Raw genomic sequence first — 9300 nt, forward strand, 5'->3', positions numbered from 1 at the left:
AGCTCCAAAAACTCCTCTGTGTAGACCCAGCGCAGCAAAACACCCCGAAAACCCCTGAATAAACTGACAAATTATAGTAAAGGGTTTAGTTTCATCGGATTTAGAATTATTTCACCACATATATGCTAACTACCCAGAATCATTAATTTTGTGCTTGAAAAGGTGATATTTTTTATGACATTTTAGTGAAAATTGTTTTGCTTTGAGAGGTTACCAGCCCAATCGAAAAGCCATCTTTCTTAACCCCTTGACTTTGGTCCAGCAAGGACACTAAAGGACTACTCGTTCCACTCACTAAGTATCGACGGTTGTGGCAGAGAATATAATTTACAAACCCACCTGGCCTTCATCGACCTCGAAAATTCTTTGAGCTACGTAAACTGCGATACATTGTGGTAACTAGTCAAAAACGGATACCTTGGGCACTTCAAAATGTTAACATAGAACTGCTAGCAAGGTGCGAGCTTTAGGATGACTGATTGCAATACCTGGTACCTTTAAATCCACCACTAGAGTGTGTAACAGGAGGGTATTCTACACCAGGCATGCAATATCAAAATTAAGTTTCGCTTAAATGTTAATTGGCAATAAATATAGGGTGAACATCATAAAATGATCGCGATATTTCTATAAATGTGCTTCTCCATGAACTCCTCGAAATTCATGCTCAGTTTACGGTGAGAGTTGCCCGTTGGCCGTCACTTATCTTTAAATGGTGTACTATGAACTCGTGAACTTGCATTCAACGACTACCACGATCAATAAATGCCGTTGGCTTTGAGTAAGCATTTGATCAGTTGATTTATCTCCGATTTTCCCATGTGATATCGGTAGGGGACTTTTTTAGTATGCAGGAACGTGACTATTTTCGGAAACGGGGAGGCGAAAAAACCTTTAGGTTATTTTTTTTCTCTTTCACCCTGACCCTAGTCCTAGATCAGGAGGCACATCATGCAACTGTTATCTCCCTTTCGAAACGTCAAAGGAAGCAGAATTTGGGATTCCCGACCCCCACACTCCCTCAATATCTTCCTATTCTCTGTAATAAAATACCTAGCTAATAAGCTCCACACGTGTCGATCAAAATAATTAGAGATACGTTGACGAAAAAAATTGCGTCCGAGTTGCGAGTTGGGCTGCCGTTATTTTTACGACCGTTCAAATTGGGTAGATGGAAATTCCTTAGTTTTAACTCGGAAGTTGATTCCGGGGTTAGATTTTTATAACGCCCGCCAACTTCCCCCCCCCCCCCAACCAGACCCTTAATTAGCGGCAGCTCGGGATAACCCTTGTGGTGGAAGCAGGATTAAGGTGGATCGCTGAGAGAGAGAGGGACTTTCCTGAGTGTTTGCCGCTCTTACAATTAATACTCATTAATTCAGTTTATTTTCTCGTGATGGGCATAAGTTACTAAATTGAGACTCTTGTTGTATTTTATTTCCTTTTTTTCAACTATTTGATACGATTGCTGTGATACTAATGGAAATTTATAATTCCCTGTGTACCATGTTTTTTCAATGAATTTATCATTAATTTTACTCGTATCTAAAAAAATCCTTTTTGTAGATAATAGCTCATTTGAATCTTGTATTGTGTATATTCCATATATCTTTTAACACTTTCATGAAACTGTTGTTCATGCAGTTCGCATGCACTTTGTTTTATTGAAATTTTTTAGACTAACACCTTAAATCCACTGAAGGTATAACTGTCCGTTAACTGTGCAAAATCTATATAAATACATATGTATCAGTACAAATACATTTGTGTGTATTAGCGCAACTAAATATGTGCGCTGTTTTAAAATAAATAAAAATAAAATATGCCGTATTAGTAAACTAATCTCGGGTTCTAAGAAAAAAGAATGAGAAGACACATGGAGAAAAGTTAATGTTCTACGGTAGACGTAACGATTTTTTGTTACGTTTCACTAGAAATATCTATAGTCCAAAATCTTAGTTGGAATATTAATTTTAAAAATGGACGCAGAATACGAGACTTTGTTCTTACCCTCGCTTTTTTTCTCATTTCCTCTCAGCAACATATTTTATTTTGATTTAATTTGCATCACCAAGGTATTAAAGTATTTTTTAAAGTTGAAATTCTCGAAAATGCTACTTTGGTTTCTTAAAATTGAAGGCTACGAAACTTATCATCTTTTGCAATTGATCGTGGCTCGCCCGAACCGAAATGTATAATTTACTCCTTGATTCCTTGGCAAAGAACAAAGAAACCTAGGGGAAGGGTTTTTTTCATTAGAGCACGGAATACTATCGGATTTTAAGCTTAATCCAATTGGTGTTATTTCCTGGCTTATCTGCATCTTCATAATACCCCGCGATCCACGAAAATGGTGTGTAGAAGGGGGTACAAGCACCATGTGGGATGGGGAAGGGATAAGGGAGAGGATGGGTGTTTGAATGATTAGGACATGGATAAAAGTGAACATCCATATGTATGCTAGCGAACAAGTTAGTTCCAAACAAGCGTTAATTTTACTCAGTGTAAAAGGTCTTTGGTATACGAAAAAGGAGGAAATAAAAATTAACCATTACTGCTTAAACGATAGACCTCCAACATACAAGAGACATCATGCTGAATTCGAAAGTAAGAGGGGGAAAGTTATATTAATCAATGGTTATGGAATTAATGGTCCCCACCCCTAACGTCACAGGTAGAAATCTCTAATGGAAATACGCTCCAAATGAAATTACGTAACTTCTCCCCACCCTCCACTGCGCCTCACTCATTATTTATGATTAAAATCGACCCTAATCTTTCAAAAGTAGCCTCTGGTCTGTGACGATAACCTCTCTTAAATCAGAAAATAATTAGTATTTCGGCTTTATACTCTGCTCTGTCGCTACTGGAAGCAGTGGTCGCTGAGCCCTTATCCGACTATGATTCGAATTTTTTTGTAGAGTTGACATTTTATAGTACTCCCATATAGGAAGTCAATACTTATCTTTGAACCTGGATATAATTTCACAGAAGTGTCTCATTTTATTTTACTTATTTATTATTACCAGTATACATATTTGTTTGTGCCAATGGCACATATTTAACTGCACTGATACACACCTATTTATATTCATTAAAATTTAAATGGTAGCCTCATAAAACGCCAATAAGGTAAAGATGTATGAAAATCGGGTATACGATAGTGCTAAAAGGACAAGGATCTGCATAAAGGTTTCGAAGGAATTAAGAATGAAAGATATAATATTTTAGACCAATGTACTGATAAATATATTCTCCATATATAATTTATAGATACTGATTTATATTCACTAATATCACAAGAATTTCATCGAAACTCTTTAACAAATAGCCGAAAGACAGAAATATTATTCCCTCGTAACAATGAGGAAAAGCGCTCAAGAAATTCTGTTGTGGAGCAAATAATTTGAGTACTGCTTATTAAGAAACTATATAATTTTCTACGTGATATTTTTTATTTTTTTGTGCATAGCCATCTTACGGTAAATATAATTGGTAGAATTCAATTCATTTTTTTAATCGATTTTTTGTAATATTTAGAGGTTGTATATTCTAAATGCAAGATGTAGATGTGTACGTATATACTAAATGACTGTTTCTGATAAACCTATTTAGGGTGATCTGTTACTTCTAATAATACCCAAAAATAAATTACGATTCCCTCGATCGAAAACTTCCTCTTAATGTGCCCAAGACCTATTCTTAACATTACCCATTCCTGTTAAATATCACCACAATAAAATTTCTGTATCCAGGAAACACAAATAGCTTTCAAATGTAGAGCATTTCAGTGGCAACATCAAGAGTGTGAAGGTTTTCTTAAGTCTTTCTCAGACATTTTTCTTTTTCATCGCCTTCCTAAATGATGATAATGACCTATTTAGAAAATCCATTATCGTCTCAGCCTTGAAAGTTTTAGTAAAAGTGGGGTAAACAGTGAATTAAAAATATCGTCTATACCTTCAAAGCCAAAATCCTGTCATGGAGGACGTTTAGGGTCGGAGGAGCCTTGCTCCAAAGAGTGTGCATGACGTCATGTGAAGAGGGATAGAGGGGTATTTTTTTTGTCGAGGCAGTGGGAATGAGGGAGAAGAAGAAAGAAGGGGGACAGCCAGAATTGTGGCACACGTATCGGCTTCCCTAGAATGAATTGGCGGAGAGTTCACCGAATAAATTTCTTGGAAGGACTCATTTTTCATGCCAAACCAAGGTCGAAACGCTTTTCTTTCCTAAGAAACATTTCACGGCAGCTAACATATGGGTATAACGCAATAAGTGAGTTTCATTTTAATATAAGCTGAGATCCACTGCCTCGGAGATCAGTATAGCCTTTATCTGTGCCGTGTTAAAGTGGCATTCTACTATCGAGGTAAGAGCATTTCAATAGAAATGGTGTGCGCTTCTTGCTTAGTTGTATCCAACCTCTTTATCGATCGATGTTGGTCATACTGGTCATAATATGTGTATTTATAACTAAAAAGAGATGATCGTTAATTACCATTTGTATTGTATTTATCGTGTTTCCTGAAATAGAAGCCGAGTGCTTGTATCAAATTGTTTGTATTGTAACTGCATTTCGGAGAACGGATACCAACAAATTTATATTTTATAAACGAAGCTCTATATTCGCTTTTAGTTGGTAAATTCAACTGACATGATAATAGGATGAATTTGATAAAAAATATCATTTCTCCACCTATCCTTTCGCTAAATTCTATTATAAAAAATAAGAAACCCGAAGAATGTTTTTTATTTCACTTCTAGCAATGGTAGAAAGTATATATATATATATATATATATATATATATATATATGTATTTATATACATATATATAATTTCAATCGGGCGTAAGGATTTGCTGCGTTCATGAGCGAAGGATTGAATTTCAATGAAAGTGTCCACGAATAGCAAATTCGTGTGAATCATTTACTGGATTTTTGGTGATGCCAATTGACAATTTTTGCTTGAGAAGTCTATATTTTACGACGGAGAATATATATATATATATTATATATATATATATATATATATATATATATATATATATATATATATATATATATATATATATATATATATATATATATATATATATATATATTTATATATTTATATATATATATATATATATATATATATATATATATATTCTCCGTGATATATATAGTAGAATATATATATATATATATATATTCTCCGTCGTAAAATATAGACTTCTCAAGCAAAAATTGTCAATTGGCATCACCAAAAATCCAGTAAATGATTCATACGAATTTGCTATTCGTGGACACTTTTTTTGAAATTCAATCCTTCGCTCATGAACGCAGCAAATCCTTACGCCCGATTGAAATTTGTGGATTTTCCTATATTTTTTGTGTTCCCGTAGACATTTTTCTTTGCCTTACACATAGAGGTAGAGAACCGAACGCTTTAACTTTGAAATTTTGCGTAGCCATATCTGTATTTGAAAAGCGAGACATCGGCATGTGAGGCAAAGGGGTAGACCTCCTCCAGACCCGCAACGAGAAGTAGGCGAAAAATGAGAAAACGAATGACAGAATTGGTCCTTTTTATTGATTCCCGGAAACCTTTTTTGTTTGAGTTTATTTTTTTAATCAAACAATCACTCACAATTCTACGCGTTCTCCCCTCTCGTCATCGCGTTCGATTTTGCTGCAAAAAATATTCTGAGGCACACGAAAGTTTCAAGAGTGTAATTCTTTATGTTCGTCGCGGTGCCAAGTAACAGGTCATCATCGGTGAGCGCAGGACCTTTCCATCCTTCTCCCTCCATCATCATACACTCCCGCTGCCCCAGTTTCGACGACAGTCGACCTCGACAACCCGCGTACGGGAGGTACGAAGGGGAGGAGGAAGCGGGGGGGGGGGGGGTTGACCGCGGTTCGGATGTCTCGCAGCATCCCAGGGTAGCCGACGCGGGGGCCAGGCTAGGCTTCTCGCTGCCCGTACGAAATGTTCGGGAAGGATCGGGGCTGTCGCCGGTCAGGTGAGGGGATCGAGCGCCCGGCGGGAGCGGAGGAGGCTCGGTTATGATGGGGGTCGTGGAGAAGGAGGGTTAAGGGGACGGATTCCCAGGCCGGCCGCCGCGACTTGACTCAACCCTCCCTGTGGCGAGGCAGACCCGCCTCTCCGCGTCGGATGGCGAATGAGGGGGGACTGTGTGACGTGAAGGGAGGAGAAGAGGGGCAGTGAAAATTCAGGGCCTCTATGAGGAACTTTTCATTCTGAATGTGTCAGCTGAAAAGGCTGTCATTTATTTTGCTACATAGAGAGTGATGCAAAACGCTATGGGGTCCACGCAGGTTTTAAATAATCAATACATTTTAACATTTCTATTGCATCATTTTGAAGGTAACGGTATGACATATTGTCATACTTTTTTCTTTAAAATGAAGCTATAATAACGTTGAAATCGATTGGCTTATTTTAAATTGTGTACAAACTTATAATTTTATTCATTAACCCATTATCTTACATTCTACTGCACCAAGTACTGATAATTAAGGACACTCATGGATGTTTCGATGTCAAATTTCGACCCACGTGGCCTTTACCTCAAAGATCATGAGAAAAAATCACACATCGATTAACGAGTACGGCTTACTGACTAAAAGCTTTATGATTGCGATAAATGTGTTAAATTGGCATTATTTATTTATTCAAGGAAACGTGGCTTATTATTATTCATATTACCTGAGTAAATTTTCACTTTTGATAATTTTTAGCTTTAAAATATGGTCGTATGGCAGTGTTTCCAGTAAAAATACATCAGAAAGTGGACTAAAAAATCATTTTATCATTCAGGCAAAAAATATTAATTGAAAATATCTACGAGTACACCCAGGGATGATGTGCTGGAATCCTGTCTAAATAATTCATGGTAGATAGCGGAGGGGAAGCGTCTTATAATTACTAATTATATTCCAGTTGAAACGCTGACAGGTGACATTCTCGTCGAATGCTACATCACTTTCTTTTAACCTTTCTTGATTATTTCAATCAGTTTACGACGCGAATTCAGAGAAGTTGGATGACCGTGTCCCCCTCGGAGTATAATTGTCGAGAGCGGCATTCGAGATACGAGGAAAAGAGAGTCTAATTAAAAAGGGATTGAGAGATCTGTGGTGTATATGATATTCATGCACACACCCCAAGTGCATAGTATACGTTTTATTTCATTTTTTTTTCTTTTTCCAAAAGCCAATACCTACCGGAGAAACTCAGGCGAGCGAGTGGAGAGAACTAACTAGATGCCAAATTCGCCAGAGTATTCTATAGCTCGCTCGAATGGGCGAGCCATAGAAGAGTCTTGACGATGGACGAGGGAAAGTAATGAGATATTACTAGATAGCCTGGGACGGGATGCATCGATAGGGCAGTTAGCAATATGGATCAAGGAGAGATTATTTAAAAATACAACTGCGCGAAAAAAACGAACTAAAAGATAACTTGATACTTGAAAATCCTTGAATAATTTTATGAATTATATGACTATTTCTCATATTTCAAAATTAGTCGCCTTTATGCCGCCAAGTCTCTGTCATCTTCGGCTTACGTAACTCAATGAAACGGTGCGATAAATCAACGACAAGCGATAGACGCTACAGGGAGTAAAGTTTAACTTAAAATTATTCATGGAATAGAGGTTTGACGTGTCAAAAGTTTTCATGGTGAAATCTTAATTTTATCTGAAAAGTGTAATTGAAGTCAAGCATTTGTTTTTTCGAAATAATCTCTTTGACAAAATGTCCATATTCAATCCTTTGAATAAGATCCAGGGAAGCAGTAAATGGAGCTGTGTGAGCCTTATGACACCTACTCCGTAGAGTATATGTCAAATTCCAATCATTTTTACTCCACATGTTCTATCGTTTGTGCATCCGTGGTACAGGAATGGTCCTCTATAAAACCATTAAAAATTCCACTTTCTCAATTAGCACAGAATATTTGTGAAAAATGTCACATTTTTAAATTTCGGAATAGAGAGTGATTAAATCTAGCTCACCAATCATTTGGCTTTTATGGCTACGAGTATATAACCAAGACCAATTTTATCACGCTACGGTGTCAGTGGCAACCCACTTTTGACAATTCTAGATGTCAATGCCGATGAATGAGGTTAAACCGAACACTCATTACAAATAGAGGTCATTTGCGAGTTTTGGTGGCTTATTTGTGACAGAGATCCTCAAACTGATTAACTTTATCCCTTCTTTATAATGCACATTCAAATATGTGCGAATACACATTCAAATATGTGTAAGTATCCTTGAACTCACTGCACACCCTTTTCCATTGGAACCGCTGTCGGGAAACTTAAATACAAAAGAAGATAATAAATTGTACCAAAAAAAATAGCAATGGCGTTTAAGGTGCTTATTATTCTCGTATATTTACTCAGTTGTGTCGTTTATTCAGTCTGTTTTTAACTTTCAGTGTACTATTTTGCAAACAGGCGTTTTGTTTCGCTTATGGAAAAAATTTTGGCAGCGGTGGGATTCGAACCCACGCCCCCGAAGAGACTGGTGCCTTAAACCAGCGCCTTAGACCGCTCGGCCACGCTACCAGATGTGTGAAAGGGATGGTTTGAAAATTCTTAGAACTAGTTTGAAGTGAGCACCAGGAACTAGGATCAAGGCAATGCAAGACAATTTGGATCATTTAGGGCAAGAACGAAAAACGAGAGGCATTAGGGGACAGGGGACGAAGAAAAGTGATTTGGTTGTGGGGAAGCAGACGAAGCATGAGAAATAAAGGTTGTAGGTTCTAAAAATGGACGGCTCAGAGATGGAGAAAGGAGTAGGTCTGCTGAAGCGGACGAGAGACATTCATTCCGGGGATGCTGCACGAAGATTTGATGAAAGGATGAGAAACCATCGTGGGAAATCATAAATAACCAAAGTGACCGACTTAGCTCCTCTTTCTCTAGACCAACCATCGAGAGCAACTATGAGGTATTGCTGGTCCAACAGAATAGGGAGAAAACAGAAAAGTCACCCCTGCCCCAACGCCTCGTGGACGGCTTACGTGGCGTGATGTAGATGAACCTCTTTGGTCTACCAATCAAGAGCATGTCTAAGGAAATATTATGCTATTAAAAAATGATGAGCAATTGTGGAATACACTGGCGTCCCTGATCAAAATCATGATAATGACGCATAGATGAAGGAAATAAATATCCAAAATACCGAAGTCAGTAATTAAAGTATTAGTGGAAAAAAGGGGAGGCTCTCAAGATTAATATTCGTAATAAAACTGTGAACCATTTGAGATTCAAG

At 37.4% G+C, this 9300-nt stretch overlaps 1 non-coding gene across 1 annotated transcript; it reads right to left on the reverse strand.

Annotated features, from left to right (window-relative positions):
- Window positions 1-8506: 8506 nt before the first annotated feature.
- TRNAL-AAG (transfer RNA leucine (anticodon AAG)) lies at window positions 8507-8588 on the reverse strand. Its single transcript has one exon. It is a non-coding gene; the product is annotated as a tRNA-Leu (tRNA).
- Window positions 8589-9300: the final 712 nt, after the last annotated feature.

This window comes from Hetaerina americana, unplaced genomic scaffold, assembly GCF_022747635.1.
Source record: "Hetaerina americana unplaced genomic scaffold, ioHetAmer1.1.p SCAF_115, whole genome shotgun sequence".
Taxonomy (NCBI): domain Eukaryota; kingdom Metazoa; phylum Arthropoda; class Insecta; order Odonata; family Calopterygidae; genus Hetaerina; species Hetaerina americana.